Raw genomic sequence first — 23,890 nt, 5'->3', positions numbered from 1 at the left:
CTTCGATAATATCGTTCGTGCTCAACATACAGAACCAATATATATTTCACTGGGTTTTAGTGGCTTAAGCAAAGGTCTTGCATGAGTCTACTAATTTCTAACGAGGATCCAAACTGATCTGTACAAAAGGAATTATGGTTACCATAACAAATTAAGAAGCAAACCTCAATCATCTGTGAACAAAAAATATGTGAAATAGTGAAACATCTTAATCTCTGTAGTCAATACTTTCAAGTGTAGCAAGAAAATATAAACTGGTAGCAATTGACAACAATAAAAGGGCAAGTACAGAACCATAAACTACGCATTACTAATTTGCCTCAAACTTAGAAATTGACAATAGGTTGCCCTTGTGACATGATAGGACATCTGTGTAACAACCGAACCTTGGAATATAGATGTCCCTTAGCCTACCAGTCTTTGGATCACAGGAAATGAATTGTCCACGGTTCCTCAGTATCAACACTCGGCCAAATTCCAGCAGCCCTACAACTTCAATAAGCAGATTGTTAAAAACCATAAACTGTCTTCTTGTTGGATTTAGATCAATCTCGTATTCTTTGACCCAATAATCTTTCCTTTCATACTCTTTCAGTACCCAAATATCGATGTGTGGCCTGTATATCGACGAGCTATCAACAATAGCCAAGTTTCCTTTTAGATCGAGAAGATGGCATTCCCTAAATTTAGGTGGATAAATCAAACCAAATTCTTCTTTAGAAACGTCAAAAGAAACGATCTTAGTGAATCCAGGATGACCCTCATATGCATCTTCTTCAGGATAAGAAAGCCAATGAATATTCCCATGTACAAATACAGGTGATTTAAATAAAAGACAAGGAGGGCCTTTTGAAATGGCTTTCCATGAGCTTGTACCAAGTGTTAATACTTCAACATAAAAATTAGTACTGCTGCTTTCATCATCAAAGACTCGAACGATCTTGTACGTATTTTTTGAACAATCAAAGCCTAACCCATATTTTATCTTGCCTTCTTCTAGTGGAGGAGAAGGCCTCTGAGATGGGAATGCTGCTGGTGTTGGTGGCAGGGATAGTACTTGTTCCCTAAGAGGGTTAAACAAAACCACAGAGCTTTTGTCACTGACTTTGGTGAAACAAGACAGCCCGTTACAACCGCACTCTAGATTATATGATTTCAAAGCTGTAAATTTTGAACTGAAAGCAATTTAGCCTTAGAGAATTTTCCTTCTCGTCTAAACATTACGTCTGTTCTGTACCAGGGATGGTGGAAAACTAAAACGTTAGGTTCTTCAGCACATCGGGTTTGGTGCATGTAAGCGAGGTATGGATCGTCAATGATGCTGCGGCATACAGAAGAGACGCATCTGAATCGGAAAAGGGACTTGACCGGTAGTCGGGAAAAGATTTCATAGAGAAGATCTGAAGGAAGGATTTCGGACGCCATGCTTGCTAAAGGGCTTTGGATGAGTGTATATATATATATATACACACACAACACTTCTAGAGTTTTGGTGTGCTGCTTGATCTGTGTGGCTTAAGGTGACGATGCTCGGCTTCTGGTGGTACAAGGATATATGGTGTCCAACACGGTGGTTGCTGGGCAGTGTGGCGTGAAAGAAGAAGAAATAAAAAAACAAAGGGGGAAGGAATTAGAACTTACAGGCAACGTGGGAGATCAGATGGTACTGATGTGGTGCATGCTCTTGCTGGTTTCAAAAGTTTGGGTTGGAGTACTTCTACGAAGGAGAAGTAGGGTTTTTGTATGCTGTCGGTTAAAGGATTTTTAATTGGTGAAGAAGAAGAGTAGTAGTGTAAAAGTGTTGTCCTATTGGGAGAGATCGAGCTGCACTGCGGGTTGCGTGCATGCCAGGCTAATTTCAAGGAGTTTGGTTCTAATACGAACACTGGGCGCCTCCGGTGTTTAGATCAGATAGTGATCAAGTTCAAACTAACTCCGAGATTACTGCTGACCCAACATACTCATGATCAGATAAACAAAATGATCCCTTAAGATCATTGGTCTAAGCTGTTTAGTTAGACCTTTCATTCTCCTCTTCAAGTTATTAATAGCTAAAAGTATTGTTGCACTTTGCAGAACAGGTTCCTTATATCTCAACAGGTTGCCTAAAAAACATATTTGTGAGTAGAAATGATGTTTACTTGCCCAGTTGGGAAATAAACACTTAAAAGAGTAATTATATACCCCTCTTTCCTTGAATCTTCACGTTTATTCATGAGTGATGAATCCCCAATTTCCTACAACCCAACTCAAGTGTGTGAGAGAGAGAGAGAGAGAGAGAGAGAGAGAGAGAGAGAGAGAGAGAGAGAGTATATACCCTATCTCATGAGAGATAGTACTTGTCAAATTGAAACTTGCAGCTGTTTGGAATCCTTGAACACAATCGATATGGTATTTAGCACCCACTAGATTATAATTTTCTTATGTATAGCCTATGGTTGAGCTCCCAATTTAGATTATAAAGGTGCAGTTTATTTTAATCTATTTTTTGCTTTTTATGATTGCATCTTTTACAGGAAACTATGATATAGCAGCCCAAGAATATTGTTGAATACTTCTTGCAGATAAGCTTGGACTAACAATGGCTAGAAGAATGCATTGATTGTATGAAGCAGATATATTTTGTAATATGTATTGGTAACTCAATGTAATCTATTTTTTATATGTAATTTCATATATTGTAATTGTGTTTTGTAATGTAATGTATAAATACTAAATAATATAATATGTAGTGATTGCATTTTTTTTTTTTTTTGCATGCATTTACATGATTTGTAATAAATTTATTTTTTTCAGATGCATTTAGTTAAAAATAATAATTAGTTTTATATATAAAGGAATATGCTTTTCAACCATTTTTTCTTGAAAAATTTGTAATAATAGGATTTAAGATAAAAATAAGATGCTTTTAAAAGAAATTTAATAATATAGGTAAATATAGCTTTTTGTTAACCAAAAAAAAAACAAAAAAAAGAGGATTCAACCTGAAAACCGGAATCTGGATTTTTCAAAATCTGGGTACATCCGAGTTTTGGATCAGGTCTGACCCGGATTAACCTGGTCCGGATTCTGGCCCGGATTTAAAATCTGAGTTTCGATTTAAATGTACCCGAATTTTCAGATTAAAACCTGGATGAACAGTCTTAAACAAAATGAATTGAATTCGAAAGAAGATAACTCTGTCGAAGATTATACAAATTCCCAGGACCAACCGATATACTGTCTACATATATGTACTTGTCTATAGTTGTTATACTTATCTGTAGTTCAAATTCAAACACGTGTACTCTCTCCATAAATGCAATACGTACGACTGGGATCATCTTGAACCAGCCTTTTCAACTTACTTTCTAGTACTTGACGCTAATACCCCAATATCCGCGGGGAATAAGAGGGAAAGCGTAGAGTCAATATAGACGTTGAACATGTAGTTCTACTTTTATTTTGTACTAATTATATCGATTGGTCTTGATTGCTATGCTTATATATATAATAATATAAATTATAAATTATATATAAGACAATGTTATTATAACATAAAATTTTAATTTTAAACATAAAAATTTATTTAATCATATGTTTTAATAATAAAATATATATATTAATAACATTTTATGGCCTAATACTAATAGTCTAATAATATATTACTATTAGTAATATATTTTAAGTATATATAAAAATTACTATATAAATCACTATACTAAATAATTATATATGAAATAATGATATAGTAATATTAATAATAATAATATCACTATCAATGATATAGTTATAATAAATTAAAATCACGATAACAAATACTAATGTATAGTTATTCTAATCACCATAACTAATACTAATATATATACTAATACTATTAAAACTAGACTGAAATCGGTAAAACCAGAAGTACTGGTTTAGGAGGGTAACCTGTGCGTAATAGGTTTTCAAAATTAAAAAATCGGAATATATCAGTTTGGTCCCAAATTTTATCCAACATCAGACTAAATCGGACCAATTACAGCCCTAGTGGAGATTGTTTTTCTATTATTTTTTATAAATATTTTTTAAAATTATTAATCATTAAAAAAATTAAAAAATATATAATTTTATTAAAAATTATTTCTCTAATCATTAAGTAAAAAAATAAATTAAAAAAATTAAAATAGGTACAATTGTACAGTAAAATTTAAAGGTTTCTACTAGTATTTTGTTTTTTTTAAAAAATAGACCTCAAAGTTAGGCTTGGCTTAAATGCAAGTTGATCGAGTTCGAGTGGGGCCAGGCCTAGACTTTCAAGTTGGTGGTTTCTCAGAAAGATCCCCAACTGCCCAATTGACAATTTGATAGGGTCCTCAATCAAAATCCTAGACACCAAGGAGCCACCTCCCTTCTTGCCCCTTGATGACCGATGTGAACTATCACTTGCTTGACTGTGATGGTTACGGGTGGTGTTGGCTGAGTTTGTATGAGTGATCAATGGCTGATGGTGGGCGAGATTCTAGTGACTGAGCGTGCATGCATGCATGTGCAGTGGCTGAGTGGGCTAAAACGGTTGAGTGAGATAAGACGGTTAAGTAGCTGGCTGACCAAGTCAGGCACACGTGTCTCCTGCTGGTGGGCTGACCAAGTCAGGCACACAGATATCTCCTGATGGTGGGCTGACCAAGTCAAGCACAGGTATCGCGTGCTTGGGGGTGACCAAGTCATGCACATGTGTGTTTTGATGATGAAGCACACATGGCTAATGGTGGTTTTAGTGGGTTGGCCAAGTGGGTAATGGCTGAGCAGTTTAAGGGATTGTTGGTCACTCCTTATAAAGTAGGGGAGCGGTTATGGCTAGATGGGTGGTAACTGTCAGCTTGTCCCTGACCTTACTCCAGATTCGACCAAGGTGGCCTAGTGCTGACCAGATGTCCTTTAATGGAAACTCATGGCTGCCTTATGCGATGCCCTACTTAAACAGTTCAAAATGATCAGCAAGCAAATGCGAATGCAATGCAATAGATACAATTCACAATGCCGAAATACCTCAATAATGCATTAATAAAAGGAAAACAATGAAAGAAAAGGTTATCCTGATTCACGAATTGAACTCAATGGAGCCTAAGTGACAAAGCACCAATGTGTCTATAGGAACTTACAAGCCAAATTCGTCCAAATGTTCAAAGATAAAAAATAACTGATGGACTAGTGCTTAACTTATACTAGAAAGCAATTAAAAAGATTACAAAGAAAAATAGTTTCTGGGTCCACGCCTCCTGGTTAAGGCCTCATGTTGTCAGTGGCCCATGGGTGGCCTGGATGAACTCACAGCATGGGTTGCTTGCTTGTGTGCGTGGGTCTTCAGGTTGGCCTGCAGAGTTAGCCTTGGCTAGTCCATGGTCCTTGCATGTGTGGCCCAAGTTATGTGGGCTAGGCGCCATTAGTGAGTCGCTGGGTTAGACCATGGTGGACTTCAGCATGACAGGCTGCTGCATGGCCCAAGCCAATGTGGCCTGGGCGTTGATTAGCATGGCCCAGGCCGTGGTGCCTGGGCGTTAGTCAGCAAGGCCCTGGCCAAAGCCAGGACGTTGAGCAGCAAGGCCTTGGCCATGGCCAGAGCGTTGAGCGGCATGTCAGCATGTGTGGGCCTACTAGGCAGCCGCACCGTCAATTCCAATGTGGGCGTGCATGCATGCGCTGCATCGGCACCTAGGCCATGCATGGGCCTTGTGCCTATGCACAGGCCATGCATGCGTGCTGTCCTAGCACGGGCGGGTGCTAGTCAAAACATGGCCCATAGCCTCCTGTCTTGGGGTTTTGACACAATTCTTCGCAGGAAGGAAAAACAACAGCGTTGATGTTGATGATGACAATCCACAGGTGGTCGGTCCACATTGCGAGTCACATACCTCGCAATGTCGGATCAAAATTTTCTTTTCTACGGGTCAATGGAAACTAAGGACATTTTTGTGACAAAGGATTTAATATTTGTCACAAATGAGATAAATCTCGTCTTCTTCCCTGTTGCTGTTCCAACAACAACCCGACCCCAAACATTCAACTACCAAACACTAAAATCAATTCAAGACTTAGCGACCAATTCTCTTCCTCATTATTATATACAATATTATTTTATTTAAACTACATCAATTCTATAATTCTTTCTGTCAGTTGTTCTCCTAAACCTCATCAGTCATCCTCTACCTCTTATAGAAACCCATCTTCCTCTGCAAATCTATTATGCTTTTTTGGCTTTTCGATTTTACCCTCCCAATCCCACGTGGGATTTCAATCCGATTCTAGGTGTTTTTTGGTTTTGTTTTTTGGCTTGTTTCCTTCTACCCGATTCTGCCATTTTGAGCACATGGGTCCAACTGACGATCTGAAGGACTCGGTGCTGAGCCACCTTGTCGAGTCCTTGAAGGTGATCTCTAAGTTTCTCGAGTGCCGAAATGTCTACAAGAAGATTTATGGGAACCTGGCTCAGAGAGTCAAGCTCCTTAGCCCTCTCTTCGAGGAATTGAGAGACAGCGATGAAGAGCTTAGTGAAGATGATCTAAAGGCCCTAGAATCGTTGTCAGTGGCTCTAGATTCTGCTAAAGATGTTCTCCAGTCGATCAACGGAGGGAGCAAACTCTATCAGGTACCATTCTAACTGAATTGCTTTCCGTTCGGCTTGCCAAGAACGGGAAAGTTTTAACTTTTTCGAGTGTGTTTCATCTTTCATACATTTTGTCAATAACCAAACGGGAATCTTATTCGAGGTTATGCACATGCAGAATTATTCTCTTTTAAATCAATGGTTTTGAGTTAAGCAACGTCTTACTTGTCACAGGCTTTGCAAAGGGCAAGACTGCACAGAAGTTCCAACAGGTGACAGAACAAATTGAAGCTGTGCTGAGTGAGATTCATTATGATAATCTTGATATATTTGAGGAGGTCCGCAAATAGGTGCTTTTACTTAATTACTACCCAGCTTATTTTGAAGAGAGTGAACTTTGTTAAAGTTTTATGCTAACGTACAACATGTCGTTCAGCATCATCCTAATCTTTTAGTTCCATTTTAGAGAGAGAGAGAGAGAGAGAGAGAGAGAGAACTAGCCATGAGTGTTATCCAAAATATTGATCATTGATGACTTTTCACAAAAAGTAATATTGTTAGGTCATGGAATAGCAGATTTGAGAGTTTAACAGTAGGTGGGACATGTTTGATTTCTTTCAGATTGAACTAGTACATGCTCAATTCCAAAGAGCCCAAGGAAGATTGGACTCCTTTGATTTTCAAATGGACCTTGTTTCAACCATAGCACAGAAAGAAAAAGACCCTGAGCCTACAGTACTTAAAAGACTTTCAGAAAAGCTGCATCTAAAGACTATCAATGATGTAAAGAAAGAATCATATGCATTCCATGAATTGGTTATCTCGAGTGGTGGAGCTCCAAGGGACAGCCTTGAAGTAATGTCATCTTTGCTTAAGAAGATTAAAGACTAGGTACTATGGCAAATCCACAATTTGAAACCTTCGAGGGTGAAAGGGGCTTGATTAAGCATAGATCTCCTGTTATCCCAAATGATTTCATATGTCCAATATCTCTTGAATTGATGAGAGATCCTGTGATTGTCTCTACTGGACAGGTAAATAACCTGGCAGCAGCCTTCCCAGTTTAAGCTTGCAACTGTGTACTGTAACTATAGCCATTAATGGTGACCTACTTTACCTTTTCCTTTCTTTTTACAGACATATGAAAGGTCCTACATTCAAAAATGGCTTGATGCAAGACATAAAACCTGTCCCAAGACACAGTAGACACTATTGCACACGGCCCTAACACCTAATTATGTTTTGAAGAGTCTGATTGCTTTATGGTGTGAGAATAATGGTGTTGAGCTGCCAAAACAGCAAGCAAATTGGAGAAGCAAGAAATTAGGATGCAAAGTTTTAGACTGTGATCATGTTGCTGTTAATGCGTTATTGGAAAAATTAGCAAGTGGGATTCTGGAACAACAAAGAGTAGCTGCTGTTGAGCTAAGGTTGCTTGCAAAGAGGAATGCAGATAATAGTATGTATTGCTGAAGCAGGAGCCATACCACTTCTTGCAGAACTATTGTCCTCTCTGGTTTCCTGAACACAGGAACACGCTGATACAACACTTCTCAACCTTTCCATCAATGAGAGTAACAAGGGAACTATTGTAAATATGAGCGTCATTCCTGATATAGTAGATGTATTGAAAAATGGAAGCATGGAAGCAAGAGAAAATGCAGCTGCAACTCTTTTCAGTTTGTCTGTAATAGATGAATATAAGATGAAAACAGAAGCAGCAGGAGCCATCCCAGCTCTTATAACTTTTCTTTGTGATGGGACTCCAAGAAGTAAGAAGGATGCTGCCACCGCTATTTTCAATCTTTCAATCTATCAGCGTAACAAGGCAATGGCTGTGAAGGCTGGTATCGTGTGCCCACTGATGAGATTGCTTAAAGGATGCTGGAAATGGGATGGTGGATGAAGCACTAGCAATTCTAGTGATTCTCACAAGCCATCTTGAAGGAAAGGCAGCAATTTGTCAAGTTGAGCCAATTCCTATTTTGGTGGAGATTACAAGAACTGGTTACCCCACGCAATCGGGAGAATGTCGCTGCAGTATTGTGGTCACTAAGCACAGGTGGTTTGGAGAAGTTGAAATTAGTGAGAGAGTTTGTTGCAGAAAAGGCATTGAAAGAACTGTTGGAGAATGGCACTGACAGGGCCAAGAGAAAAGCTGGAAATGTTTTAGAGCTCCTTCAATGAATTGAAGTGGATGCTGAAACATAAAATTCCAACCATGTTTTAGGAGTCTTTTGATGCCATTGTTGACCTGAAGAGAGTATGGTTCCTACATATGTTTCAGAAGATTGTGAAGGATAAGATGGGTTGAAGTTTATCAAATAGCTCTCACCCATGAAAAGGTAGAAACCTTATCAACTGTCCCACTTTTAATCAGACTAGCATTTTCAGCCATAACACGGGGTAGCATACAACAACATTTGGAAAGATAGAGCTAGCATACATCGCTAACTCTATCTTTCTTGCTTTATCCATTTTACGACTTATTTGTATATGGTAAAGCAAGAAAGTATCAAGCTTCACTTTCATGTGCATATTTGAACTATAGTAAATGTTACAGTATCTTGGCTTCATATAATGCTTGTTATAGTGGTAAAATCTATAAAGGTGAATATTTTTGCAAGGATCAATTAGGGTGACGGCAAAGACACTTCCATGAATTAAATGGATTTTTAGATTTTAATTTAAGTTCAAGTCACCATTCGACGAGACTTTCCCAGAGTATAAATAGTCCATTTTCCTTTTTATGGTAATAGCACTAGATGCATAGGCACACGGTCATGAGTTAAGAGGAAATGCTAATTCTTTGGCCACAGGAAAATTTCCACAAAGACTAGAAATACTCTTTTTTTCTTTTTCAATTCAAATTAAAGAAGAGAGGAATGCCATTCAATTCCTCGCACTTCGCAAAGTCATGGAAAGAAAAGATGAAGGGAAAAGCAGTAAATGTTAATCTCATTAAGCTAGGAAAGATATCATCAGTTCAATGTAGCCGACAAGATACACTTGCTACTCTTGTATATGTCCATCCGTATACTTCGGCTATTGCCTTTTTTTTCTTTTTTTTTTTCCATAGGTAATCAAGAACTTTTATTCATAGAAGTAGGCTGAAAATAGCCACGAGAAGAAAACGGCCACGGCTTCTCCTGGCTATTTTCTTTTCTACGTTTTTTCTCGAGAACCAAACAGGGAAATCATTGAGTAAGTAGACTCACATTCTTGAGGATGTTTATGAGCTCCTTCTGGGACTGCTCCCTGTAGATGATCCAAAGAAAATTATAGCAGACGATAATCGATCTTTTTGAAAACAAAAAACAACTGCTGAGCAAAATAAAATAGTTAAATTAGTTTGTTAGAACCTCAGGGATGTGAACGCTTGGAATCTGAGCCATTGGAGCTAAATTTCCCCAACTGTATGAACCGATAATCTCTCTCTCCTAGACTGGAGGGTGGAGACTGGAAGAGGGACGTGGTAGCCTACTTGAAGGCTTTGAATGGGCCAGGAGAAATTGCGTCTTCAACATATAGGCCCGGCATCCCTCTTTGTCATTGGCTTTGAATGGGCCCGGGCCTGTTTTTCTTATCAAGCGTAGTGTTGATAGGTGGGCTTAGACTCGACTCCACCAACCCAATACTCCGGCCGAAGAACTGTTCGGCTCCCTCTCCTTTTCATGAAGCCTTTTTATAAAAATTTAAAAAAAATCGACAAAATATGCTTTCAAAATTATACTGAAAAAAAGACCAAAATTTTTATTGATATGATACACCAAAATGGGGAAAATTTGTTAAATTTTATATATTTTATTTTGAAAAATGATATTTACAGTTATGTAATATGCAGTCTTCACGCACTCATTTTAAGAAAATAATAAATCTGAAACTTATATAAAAAAATATTTTTTTTATGATAGCCCCCTACTTTCTTTCAAAACGATTAAAAAACCATATTGCTTTTGAAGGGAAGTTCATATTGAAATATTAGGAATATAGCCTTGGCTATTTAATCTAAGAGGAACACTTTGTAACAGTCAGGCTATTTTCAACCTTTTTTAACAGCCTCCAACCAATAATAAGATGTCATCTCAGCATTGCATAGGTTATAGTCAGGAGAATCATCACATGGGATTTCTATGTAGAATTAAAAATACTACGAATGAATTGTTTTTCCCTTCCCTTTACTACTAGACGAGTTATGCTTGTTGCTTCCTCCAATCGTTACCATAATTACTAGACCATCGTTGCCAGTTCAACGCAACCAATCTGTGTATTTTATGGCCCATTTTGAACTTTTATGCCATCAACATGAACTTTTACAGAAATCACCGATAAGGAATTGAATCACCAATTAGAACTAATATTTTTTTTCTTCTCCACAGTCCAATATTGCTTAGTACGTGGGGTCCCTTTAACATCCTAGTTGTGGTTTAAGGAAATCTACATCTATTGTTCGAGTACAAGACACCAGATGAGCACATGATAATCATCTATGAGAGACAAATTTCAGACTTTTCATGGTTCTATATGCGTATTGTCATAAAATTACCTGTTGTAGTTGATGGTGTCGAGCGGCAATGAGGCAGTGATGGGTGGATTTCTATAGCCTTGCGACGTTGAGGGGTGATGGTCCAATGGAGAGAAGGGTCACAGGGTTTCTATGTCGAGGTTCATATTCTTGCCAAGATTTACTCCTAATTTCAAATAACATTATTTCAATCTTTCCAATCTTAAATACTTTCGGTTAATTTATTATCAGAAAGAGATTTAAAAAATTGGCATATATGTGTGCATATAGTTTAGAGCGGTGCTACATGATCCATCGAAGGATATAGCCCGAACACTCACCGAATAAAACTTTTTTTTTTTTATTTTTTATTTTTTTCATTCATTTTTCTATATTCTTAAATATTTTAAAAAAATTCACATCACTAAAAAAAAATGTACTTATAATCACAGCATTTCTGTATATTTTAAATTTATTCATATTATTTTATCTTCAATAATTTATAATCTCTTCGAAATTGTGAAATTCTGGCTGTCTCAATTAACAAGTTTGTAAATTTGGAATAAAAAGAATCGGCCCTATTAGATAGTGAGAATATTTCATCTTATTACTTATGGAAAACACTAGTCTATAGAAATTGTGTACCAAAATTTTTTACCAAAAATTGTTTTAATTTTTTTAAATTATTTTTTACTTAGTGATTAAATAAGTGTTTTTAAATGAATATGTGATTTTTTTTTTAAAATATTTAAATAGTTTTAAAAAATGTTAAAAGAAAAATTGAGGGAAAAAAAAAGAACTGATCGGTAGAAGATTTGGATGTAGCAACGTCCATTACTCATTCCCAAAAATTCAACTGACCGCTTCCCAAGGCAACCTCATCGTAACTGAATCAATCCTCTCCGATTCCCTCGCCAGCATCATCATTTGACATTCTCTCTTTCACAGAACGCACCGGATGGCCACTGCCATTTGCCTGAGCCACCGCCTTGGTGCCGCGGCAGTTGCCGCCGCAGCCGGAGGGGCAATCCTCTACCAGCGCACATTAGCCACCAGTGGCCGGGGTCGTGGCACCCAACTCGCGGCTATTAGACAGAAGATCAGTGACCCAAACGCCGTCGTTTCGTCCAGAACGATCCAGGAGTCGGCTCTAATCAGGGCCAAATCGACTAACCCACTCGACGTTCTTGTGATCGGCGGCGGGGCCACAGGATGCGGCGTCGCCCTCGACGCGGCCACCAGGGGCCTCCGAGTCGGGCTTGTCGAGCGAGAGGATTTCTCTTCTGGCACGTCCTCGAGGTCCACAAAGCTAATTCATGGAGGTATGTGCGTGTACATTCATTATCAACAAAAGTTTGTCACTTGGTGCATGTACCTTGTCTATATATATTTATTTTAGTTTATTATTATTATTATTATTATTATTATTATTTTTATGGAAATATACTTCATTGTATTTATTTAGTAAATGAAATTACAACTGTGACTTATAAATCAGGAGAACCAGAGTATAAGATCAACTAACGCAACTGTCCAGGAGCTTTCCCGCACACAAAGTGATGGACATTGTCTTAAACTTCTAAAACTCTTAAAAGATAGAGTAAACGCTCTGAATGACCAGAGACTGGATGGCTCCTCCAACATCCAGGGAGGCGGAATACGGAGACAATTACTATGAACAAGCAGTTCAATAGCATATACCTATACTAAAAACTAAATAAACAAACAACCCACAAAACCAAAAAACCAACAGAAACAAACAACCACGAGCACGGCATGAACCTCGGCGGCACACCCTCCACAGGCAATCGACATCACGAGCCCCAACGGCACGAACACCCAGCTTGCGTATGGACCACAACAACCTCCACAGCGAAGGCCGGTCGTATGACCACCTACCGTAGCAAAGACCGCCGCTTTCAGCTCTTTGCCTTAGATTGAGGCCGCTCAACAACTCATCACCTCACCGTGGACTTCACCTGAAATGGACAAAACAACAAAATAACCAAAAAACACGGCAGCAGAGGCCGTGCAAAGCACAAACATCTGCTACAAAATGTAAACGGGCAAGACACAAAAAAAAATGACTCCATAAATGGAGATACAGAGCCCACCCATCGGCGACACAAACCAACAGTGGCGAAGCCCGTGCAACAACAGAATAGCTGGACGCCGAAAAAAAAGAAATACAGAAAAAAACCAACCAGCGATCAGAGGTCGTGCCAGACTCAAGACTAACTCTGGGAGGAAAATCGCCGCTCGGAAGTTGTAAACCGAAGCCTGAGGATCCAAAACAGACCTAGATCATCGTCTGCAGGTGGCCCCTTGGTGGCGCGTGACAGCCACACGCCGCAGAGAGCCGATGCTTCGTCCCGCGCGTGCAGGCAATGCCCCACTCCATTTGGCACCACGTTAGGTGGACTTGTAGATCGGCAGCTAAACAAGATCCTGGAGGGGGCGTGTTGACGGTCGGCAGCTGGATAGCCCGGAGCGGTAATCCTCCCTTATTGGCCTGAAAAACCAAAAAAATGGAAAAAAAAAAAAAAAAACCACTTAACAGATAGAGGGATATCAGAGAGAGAGGGAGCGAGGGTTCGTTTCAGTCTATTTTAGTGAATTATGAGTGTTTGGTTTTGTTCGCTGTTTAGGATCTCGGTTCCTGCACTGATTGGAGTAGTTGATTTTTTATGCGATAACCATCGAATTCCCTGCAGGGATTCAGCTTCCCTCTTGTAGCTCAAGAACAGAAGATCTCCAGTTATCAAAATTACAGCCTTACATGTCATCAACAAAAAAAATAAACGGATGGGATCAATTATAACAAAATAATGTTTTGTCAGTGAGCACCCTGCCGAAATGAGATCCTATATGTTTAATTTTTGCCATTTCTCAAATAGCTAGATCGGTTTTCAATATTTGCATAACTTGTGTATGAAGAAACTTAGTTTAATTATACGAATATTGAAAACCAAAATTAGCATATATTAAACATGAGTAATCCTATATGTATGTAAAACTTTATGCACAACATTATAGGTATTGACCAAAAATCTCATTTCATGAGTCTTTTTATTTTTTATTTGAAATCCCAAATTTTAAAATTTTCACAATTTCAATAGCACAAGTGAGTATGTATAGTTATATGTGTAAAATTTTAAGTACGGATGAAATGGGACTCCCACTTAATAAGTATAATGTTGTCGAAGGTTAATGTAGTTTAATTTATAGATAACTTAGTTTAATTATGTTCTTGTCTAACTTATTTAATCTCTTTTATCTATAAAAAGTATATATTAAACATGTTATGCTCTTTTAGTTTTCAAATTTTGGAATAACATTTTTGTTGGATATGCACAAAAGGTTAAACTTGATCCATGCTGTTTATTTTTTCTGTTGATGACGTGGAAGGCTGTAATTTTAATAACTGGAGATGTCCTGTTCTTGAGCTATAGGAGGGAAGCCAAATCCTTCCTTGTATGAAGTTATTTTCGTGATTGGAAACTTTTCCCTTTGAAATCGACTGTGGATGTTAATAGTTTTTGTAATTGATGGAAAATTATCTGAATCAGGTTTATTATATATACTTTAGAACAATTTTTCTTGTGTTTCATTTTCTTAGTGATTTTGAATAATGCTAATGTTCGTGGGTTTGGCATACGCATTACTAGTTGAGAAAGAAGTGAATCTCTTCTCATATGTTGCATTCGCAATGGCTCCTAGGGCTGTTCATCCGGGCCGGATTTTATTCAGCCTGGACCGGAATCCGGTTATACCGGAACCGGATTCCGATTTTCAGCCCGGATTTGATCAGGGCCGAAATCCGGATTTGAAAAACCGGATTAATCCGGTGCGGGTACCGGATTTTAAATCCGGGACCCGGGTTTAAAACCCGGTACCCGGATTTTATAAACTGAAAACAAAGAAACCTAATTCTAGCCGCCGCCCCCGACCCATTTCAGATCTCTCTCTCTCTCTCTTCTCTGCTCTGCGATTCGCCTCCCTCCCCCAGTTTCCTCTCTCTCTCTCTCTCTCTCTCTCTCTCTCTCTCTCATCCCTTCAAGCACTTTCTTTTTGTCCGGAACCTGACGCGCGATCATCTCCTTTTGTCCTCAATCCCTCATCTCGCCAGTGACCTTTCGGTAAGTCTCTCTCCCGATCTGTGAACAATCAATGTAAATATGGTAGATCTAGTGATTTGGTGAACTGGGTCTCTCTATGCTTGGATAGAACTGGGTCTTTCGGCTTTGAAGCATTTTTTTAGGGTTTTTTTTTTTTCTTTTATTACTTTGTTGATTTGAGGAGTATTTGGGTATATATTTGGGAATATATACGACAATCTAGTAAACCTGTGTCAGTCAATAAAAATGCAGTGAGGGGTCTGGATCCAAACTAGAGATTTGGGTGAAATTTTACAGTATGATTTCTGGTAGGATTAAGTGATGATAAACGGTGAATTTATTTTGCCTGCCTGCCAAGGATTTGTGGCTATTCTCAATGTTTGGTGTATGCGGATGGTTATGAAGATATGAATCTCAAATTTAAATGTGTTATCTTACTCCCCTGCTTGACCTACAACTAATCATGGGCCAGAGAAATCAAAGAAATCAACTTCAAAGCATCTTACCTAAACTTTCATAAAAACCAGAAAAAAGTTTAGCAAAACTGAAAAAATCTCTAACACAAGTTTTTTCTTCACCACCACTTTTTCAAAATCAAATGTAAACATCTCTCTAAATCATTTCTCAATCCAAACATGTTTTTAATCGGTCCCACCACTTTTCACAAAACTCCATAAAAACCCATCTTTAAAAAGTTTTATCATAGGAAATCTTACATTCGAATATCCCCTAAGACCTGCGAATTTAAGTTATCACTTGGATCCATAGTCTTTTTCCCTAATAAATAGGAGGTGGAGCCGTGGAGGATGGATGGGCTGACAGGGTCCAGTTTAAATCCATCAGGGTGCTTGAGTTCTGTTTGCCTATTGAAAAGGCAAAAAAAGAAAAACAGAAAAAGAAAGAAAGAAAAAAAAGTTGGTTATATGTGTGCTGTGATCGTTATCAGGACTATATTGGTTATATATGCTGTTAAAGATAAGAGAGAAATAGTAATGGAAGGTTGCTGAATTCTTTGTAGTTTGCTGTTCAATTATAAATATATAGATAATATCATGTACTAGTACTTGTGTGTGAAGTAGGCTGGTCTGTAATTTGTATGTGGGCATGTGTGTTGGAGTTTTTATTGGACTTCTTGAAAGATAAGTTTTTAAAGGGTTTGAAGTAGTTGTTTGACTATTATCCTTTCTATTAATTTATCCATATATATGCAGTAGATACATTCTATATTTATCTATTTCTAGTGCCATTTTCTCGTTTAAAGTTTCTTCTCTGAAGTTCATTCTGTTATTGCAGCTCTTGGAGATTGTTGTAGACACATTTGATAGGCGCTCATTTAGACAGAGTTCTTCCATATGTTACAAATTTCCAAATCATAAAGTTTTTGGAAAGCATTGAAGATACAGTTCCAAGATAATGCAGTGATCGACTTCATGGGCAGTGCTTTGTCCTTAGTGTTCCATATAAATGAAACAGGCTCCTGCAGTAAAATAGGACAATTAGATATGTAATTTTCATATATTGTAGTTGTGTTTTGTAATGTAATATATAAATATCAAATAATGTAATTAGTTAAAAAGGTAATTAGTTTTATTTTATTTTATTTTTGAAAGGAGACAACACTTATAACATTAACCAGAAATTTTTTTGTGTTATATATAAAAAAAGATGCTTTTCAACATTTTTTCTTGAAGAAGTTGGAATAGAATATAGGATTTTAGTTTTTTTTTTTTTTTTAAATTATGCTTTTCAACATTATCTTTTTCTAGAAGAAAAAAACATATTAACATGTAATAAGCTTTTGTGTAAAAAAAAAAAAAAAAAAAAAAAACGGGTATAGCACTGAACCCGGATTTCTGAATTGTAAAAACCCGGGTTCATTCGGGTTCCGGCCCGGATCATAACTCGCACTAATCCGGTCCGGATTTGAAACCCGGGTTCCGGGCCGAGTATACCCAGATTTCCGGTCTGAAACCCGGATGAACAGTCTTGGCTCCGGCAATTACTTCTCTGAGTGATTTGATCATTATGGATTCATCTATCAGCCACCGTGTGCCGTAGTAAAAAATCTGATTGGTTGACTGTGGAGGGTATGTTTGCTTTCACAAGTTGGTATTGGGAGGGAAATAATCGTACTAAGTTTGTCGGTGACTTTGATTTCCATCGAAACCAAGGCAACAATATTTTATTGTAAAGAGTTGCAGGATGTCGGTCGTGTCATTGAGCTCTTGGCTTATATTTTCGTTACATGTAGTTGTCTTTTAGCAGATGAGCTAATTGTTATTTGTATGCCTTTATACTGCTTTCAGGAGTTCGTTACTTGGAGAAAGATGTCTTTAATCTTGACTATTGGCAATTGAGCTGGTATTCCATGAGCTTAAGGAACGTGAACAGGTTATTGAGAATGCACCACACCTATGCCATGCTTTACCATGCATGGCATGACCGTGTTTTGCCTGGTTTGAGGTAGTATACCACTGGATGGGCTTCAAAAGGTAGGATTTGATCGCAGGACCACGCCTATTGCATTTGTGCAGGTATTATTCTGCACAAGAGTCCAGTGAGCTCTTCCCCACACTTGCCAGGAAGGGTAAAGATAGAAACCTAAAGGGAATGGTGGTTTATTATGATGGCCAGATGAATGACTCACGACTTAATGTTGGATTGGCATGCACTGCGACATTAGCTGGTGCAGTGGTGCTTAACCATGCAGAAGTAGTATCATTTTTGAAAGATGAAGTTGGTGAGCGCATAATTGGTGCACGGATTCGAGACAATTTATCAGGTACAGGAAGTAATTCCTTGCACACTTTGGAATCAGCTGGAGATGTTTACCATGTCAATATCAATTTGTTTCCCATAAGTTAAAATTTAATAATAATAAAAAAAGGTGTTCCCCAAGTGTTAGACTTTAGGAGAAATAGACTTGGTAATAGAATCCTTAAAGGCAGTTGGTGACTCTTTGACGGTTGGCTAGCAGAACAAAGAGTCCCATTTTTATTTGCACAAAAGGAAGTTTAAACGTAGGGAGGACACGACTAACTGTGCAAAAGCCTGATCCTTCATGGCAAAGAAAGTGGGGCAAATTTCCATGATGCAATGACAATCAATAATAAATTTATGAACCGAAATCAAGTTCTTGGTTATCCGAGGTACATGCAAGATATAGCCAAGATGAATTTGGATGTGGGAGTACATCTCTCTCTCTCTCTCTCTCTCTCTCTCTCTCTCTGTGACAAATGCTAGTGCATAAGTGCTCTGAACCATGCGCACACATCGCACTCAATCTGTACTGAATTTTCTTGAAGCTAGGGAAACTAAATTTGGTTAATTTTCATGATCCTTACTGTATTTCAAAGTGAACCAGGCAAAGAGTTCAATTCGTATGCAAAAGTAATTGTCGATGCGACTGGGCCACTTTGTGATTCTGCGAGGAAAATGGCCAATAAAGATGCACGATCTATGATCAGTCCTAGCAGTGGTGTGCATATTGTTCTTCCTGATTATTATTCACCTGAAGGAATGGGTTTGATTGTTCCTAAAGCTAAGGATGGACGAGTTGTCTTCATGCTGCCGTGGTTGGGACGAACAATAGCTGGAACTACAGATTCCAACACTCACATCACTTTGCTTCCAGAACCACATGAAGATGAAATTCAATTTATATTGGACGCAATCAGTGATTATCTTAATGTTAAGGTATGTTTTATTGTCAACATGATCGTCCTCTTTTTGTGTCTGTGTTCTACACTTCTCTTACACAGAATAAAAATTTGATCCTTTTCTTTCATTCTTGGACTTTGTTCTGTTAAGTTGTGCTCCCAATGGGATTCTTTAAGATGAAAGAATCATGGTGGTTTGGATACATTGCTACCTTTATTGTACAAACAAGCTAGCTGTGTTAATTTACTCTTTTACTTGTTAATAGGCATCTGAAAGTTCAGCGGTTAGAGCAGTAATAATAGTTCTTTATTTACTCCTTTTTTGTAAGGATTTCTCCTTCTAGTGAAGTTTCATCCATGTCCATGCTTCGATAAATCTACAGCAGTCGAATGCATTAGTGCTAGTGACTCTTTTTTGGAGTCTCTCTTTCCTATTGCTTGCGGTGACAAGATTAATGCTGTGGAAGAGCAGGTAAGGTGAACGGATGTTCTTTCAGCATGGAGTGGTATATGCCCATTGGCAATGACCCATCTGCCAAAAACACAGAGAGTATCTCCAGGGATCGCGTTGTCTGTGAAGATCATCCTGGTTTGGTCACAATTACAGGTGGGAAGTGAACTACGTGCCATAGGTAAGATTGCTAAGGTTGAGCTGGAATCCTTACTAATAACTTTTTGGAGAGTGGCATACTGGCAAGAGTTACTCTATCATGTTCTTTCAACTTTCTATTGATTAACAATAATAAGTTTGATGTGTGTAAATGTCCATGCAAGATGTTTAAGCTACCTGAAATAATACCAATAGACTTAATTTTGTTGTAAATGAAAGTGATCTAGGCCATTTGAGTCAGTGCCCGTGGCCGTGTTTCATCTTCCATCTGTTTTGCATAATGTGCTTACTAGAAATACTCAGCATGGCAGAAGATGCAGTTAATGCAGCCATAAAGTCTGGAAAGCTGAGCCCAACCAGTAATTGTTTAACTCACAACCTGCAGCGGTGGAGATGGATGGGATCCTGCATCATTTACCGTTCTTGCACAACAGTATGTACGCATGAAGAAGACTCAGGGTGGAAAAGTCGTTCCCAGTGTAATGGACACTGCAGCAGCAAAGCATTTGTCTCATGCATATGGAACTTTGGCTGAACATGTGGCTGCCATAGCTCAGGTTGGTTTGTCTTGCTCTAGTCTTCATTTTATAGCTTTAAGAATTGGGATGATTCTTTCTATCTTCATATTATAATTTTTTTCCTGTAAATTTAAATGTGTATTAGTTGTCGTGCAGTTTGGCTATTGGCACTTACTGAAGTATACTATTTATGCTTAAAAAAAAGAATTAAAGAATAGAGTGTGAAATGGATTCTAGTATTGCTCTTCAAAACATGCAAGAGCTACTTTGCCATTCTCTGGTAGGTTTGGATAGTGAGATGAGAATTTTTTGTTTTAAATTAAAGTTTAAAATATTATTTTTTAATATTATTATTGTTTTGGAATTTTAAAAAAGTTGAATTAAGATTTGAAAATTTTGAATTATATATTATATTTTGTGTAAGAATTTGAAAAAGTTGTAATGATGAGATGAGATGAGATAAAAATTTTGTATCTCATCCCATAGGGATGCTCGTATTCTGATAAAGCAATTGCATTCTGAAAACTGTGTAGTTTTTTTAAGTATTTTTATTGAAGGAATTGTTTAAGCAACACTTTGAGCCCTTGCTATGGACAAACAAACTTGCTATGGATTACGCTAATTAAGAGTACTCTTTTTAACCTACCAACATATTTTTTGTCCCTATTTCCTATTCCAGCAAGGGTGGCACTTCACATTGAGAAATTACAACGGGACTTCTTGTGGGGTGGAATAGGAGAGAAGTTCAAGTTTCATCTAGTCAGATGGGAATAGGTGTGTAGGCCTATCTCGAATGGGGAATTGGGCATTAGAAAGCTGAGAATCTTTAATCGGGCGTTACTTGGAAAGTGGTTATGGAGATATCATAGAGAACCAGAAGTCCTATAGAAGTTGGTGATTGAAAGTAAGTATGAGGGATTATGGGGTGGGTGGTGTACTAAGGAAGTGCGAGGGGCGCATGGTGTGGGATTGTGGAAACACATCAGACATGGATGTGAGTTTTTCTCTCAATATACGAGGCTTTGTTTAGGAGAGGGGAACAGGATCAAATTCTGGTATGACACCTGGTGTGGTAATTGTGCTTTAAAGGATTTATTTCCAACATTATTCTCGGTTGCAAGTGATAAAGAAGCATCAGTCGCGGAAGTTATGGTGGTAATGAGAGAGCAAATTAAGTGGAACATCAGCTTCAATAGGGCGGCACATGATTGGGAAATGGACAGTTTTGAAGTATTTTTCAGTCTCCTTTATTCAACCAAACCAAGCTACGAGCTCCTAGACTCGCTGTGGTGGGTACCATCAATAAAAGGCCTATTTTCGCTCTGCACTTTTTATAAGGCTCTAGCACAAGAGCAACCATCTCAATTTCCTTGTAAAAGGCTTTGGAAACACAAGGCACCTCTCAAAGCGGCTTTCTTTGTGTGGACCGCTTCCTTGGGTAAGATCCTCACAACGGATAATTTGAGAAAACGAAGGGTAATCATTATGGATTGGTGTTGTATGTGCAGGAAGGGGGGTGAATCCGTAGACCATCTATTATTACATTGTGAGGTTGCTCGAGGGTTATGGAATGAGGTTTTCTGTCGATTAGACTTGGGTTGAGTTATGTCGAAAATAGTAGTTGCGGTACTTGCTAGTTGGACAGGTCTAAGAGGCAACAACCAGATTAAGGCAATTTGAAAGACGATTCCGATATGCATTATGTGGTGCGTGTGGCAGGAGCGCAATGAATGGACATTTGAGGATAAAGAAAGATCAATGAAGGAGCTGAAAGATTTCTTGTTTAGAACTCTTCGTACCTGGGTTATTGCTGTTAGTTTTAATGGCCAAAATTTACATGACTTCCTTATCTCTAATGTTCCTACGTAGTTTAGGACATTCTTTGTACTGAATGTGGCGTTTTGCTTATTCTTTTATTAATATACTCTATTACTTCTCTCAAAAAAAGCATTTCATGATTTTAGTGTGACAGACATTTCTTTGAACTTGATTCATCTTCGATTTGTTGGCTAACCTTTTGTGGCGTGTTTTCTCCTTTTGGTCTTTAGAATGAAAACCTGGGGAAGAGGCTTGCCCATGGATATCCTTTTCTTGAGGCTGAGGTTGCATATTGTGCTCGGAATGAATATTGTGAATTTGCTGTCGATTTCATTGCTAGGAGATCCTAGTTTGCTTTCCTTGACACCGATGCAGTAGGTAGGGCATTGCCGCGCATAATTGAGATATTGGCTACTGAGCACAAGTGGGACAAGTCAAGGATGAAGCAAGAGTTTCAGAAGGCTACAAAATTTTTGGGTACTTTTAAGTCAGCGAAGAATGCTCAATGCCACGATGGAAAACACATATGGTAAGTCGTAATACTAGTTTATTTATTTATTCCATACTTTCAAAAGTGTTATATAATTATTGGTAGGCCTATTCGCAAAAACAACAGATCCGGTTCATCCGAATGGCTCGACCCGACCGGACCGGACCGCTAAATACGGTTTAAACTAATGTTTGGGTCGAACTCATGAAATGCTAGTTCCAACCCAAGTAACCCGTCTAAAGCCATGTTTTAAGCATAAAATCCCAAATCAAACCCTAGACGCCAAAAGCTCGACTCCATTCTCTCCCTCATTATTCCTTCCCTTTATTTGTCACCGTTGAATTCCTTCTCAGAGAGTCAGAGAAGACTGATGATGAACATGATAAGGAAGAAGTACTGATGTTCAGCTCATCTTCTCATTTTTGTGAGGAAGGGATCAAAGGTGAAGAGTTTGGAATTGCCTTGCGTGCATTAATCTCTTCTCTGTCAGCACCAAAGAAGAAGTAGTCGAATTCTAAGCTTCGATCTCAAGACCCAAGTGATAGGTACCCATTTCGAGTATCACAAAGGGCATGCCCATATTTCATTTCAAAAGGATGCCAATTAGAAGGATCCAACATTTTTTTTATTGAATGATACCTTCCCCTGTTTTTCCCCAAAAATCTTGAAAACCCTCCTCAATCTTCCAAAATTTGAGATGATTTCGTGGCCCACAAAAATAATTTCACTAAACCATTTTTCTTTATTTAAAAAGAATAAAAAGCTTTAAATAGAACTAATTTTCCCTTTTTATTGTTTGACAGATAATACATGGCAGTGGGTGAGAAATTTTTTTTTTTTAATTTGTTAAATTCCAGGATTTGAATTTGTTTTGAACTATAATTAATATATTTTGTTTTCTTTGCTAAAATGAAAGGTCTAGATAGAAGAAAGTAATTTATTTTGCTTTCCTCATTTCTCAACAATGAAAGGTCTTGATTGAAGAAATTGAAATGGTGGAAAGTCCTACTTCTTGAAAGATGATAGTTGATACGCTACAGTGACCCTTCCCGACCCAAAGTGTATGTATCAGGTTTGTCATTCCAGGCATGCAGACGGAACAGGTTGAAAACTGGCGCAGATTGGCTATGTTGCAGGCCTATTAATGGATACTATTTGTCGTGAGACAAGATCGATAATGAGCTGAGGAGCCCGTTTGTTTCATTTCAAATTGTTGACCATAGATTTTCCATTCATATTGTTGTGCGAGGAAGTTTGAAGTCTACAAGAGATGAGTTTTTTGCGGTGCCTCCAAGTCGCCGCAAAAATTCTTAATTCTTTGCGGCGGATTAGTTCCATTGCAAAAGCCTATTTTTTATTTTTTGTAACTAGTAATTTCCTTTCGTGTCAATTTGAAAAATTAAGGCCGGAATTAAGTATTTTCTAAGAAATTATTGATTGCACATAACTATTTGTGGCAAATAACTAGCGGCAAATAGTCATTTGTGAAACAAAAAGTAATTGCAAATTTGCAATGAGTATAACTCACCACAAAAACATTTTTTTAGAGGAAAAAGAAAAAAACTAAATATGTAAGAACAGAAAAACGTAAATTTTTTTAAGTAAAAA

The 23,890-nt window shown here is 38.0% G+C and overlaps 1 long non-coding RNA gene and 3 pseudogenes across 1 annotated transcript; 2 read left to right on the top strand and 2 right to left on the bottom strand.

Moving 5' to 3' along the window:
* Positions 1–310: 310 nt before the first annotated feature.
* On the bottom strand, positions 311–2,707 carry LOC122293789 (annotated as a pseudogene).
* Positions 2,708–5,863: 3,156 nt separating this feature from the next.
* LOC122293788 lies at positions 5,864–8,776 on the top strand (annotated as a pseudogene).
* A 613-nt stretch (positions 8,777–9,389) lies between these two features.
* Positions 9,390–10,254, bottom strand: LOC122294290. Its single transcript, XR_006237578.1, has 2 exons — positions 9,928–10,254; positions 9,390–9,823 (listed from the first exon to the last, which is right to left on the bottom strand). It is a non-coding gene; the product is annotated as an uncharacterized LOC122294290 (long non-coding RNA).
* A 1,610-nt stretch (positions 10,255–11,864) lies between these two features.
* On the top strand, positions 11,865–23,712 carry LOC122293401 (annotated as a pseudogene).
* Positions 23,713–23,890: the final 178 nt, after the last annotated feature.

The sequence above is a fragment of the Carya illinoinensis genome, chromosome 14, assembly GCF_018687715.1.
Source record: "Carya illinoinensis cultivar Pawnee chromosome 14, C.illinoinensisPawnee_v1, whole genome shotgun sequence".
In the NCBI taxonomy this organism is placed as follows: Eukaryota; Viridiplantae; Streptophyta; class Magnoliopsida; order Fagales; family Juglandaceae; genus Carya; species Carya illinoinensis.
This window is presented reverse-complemented; position numbering and strand designations above follow the sequence as displayed.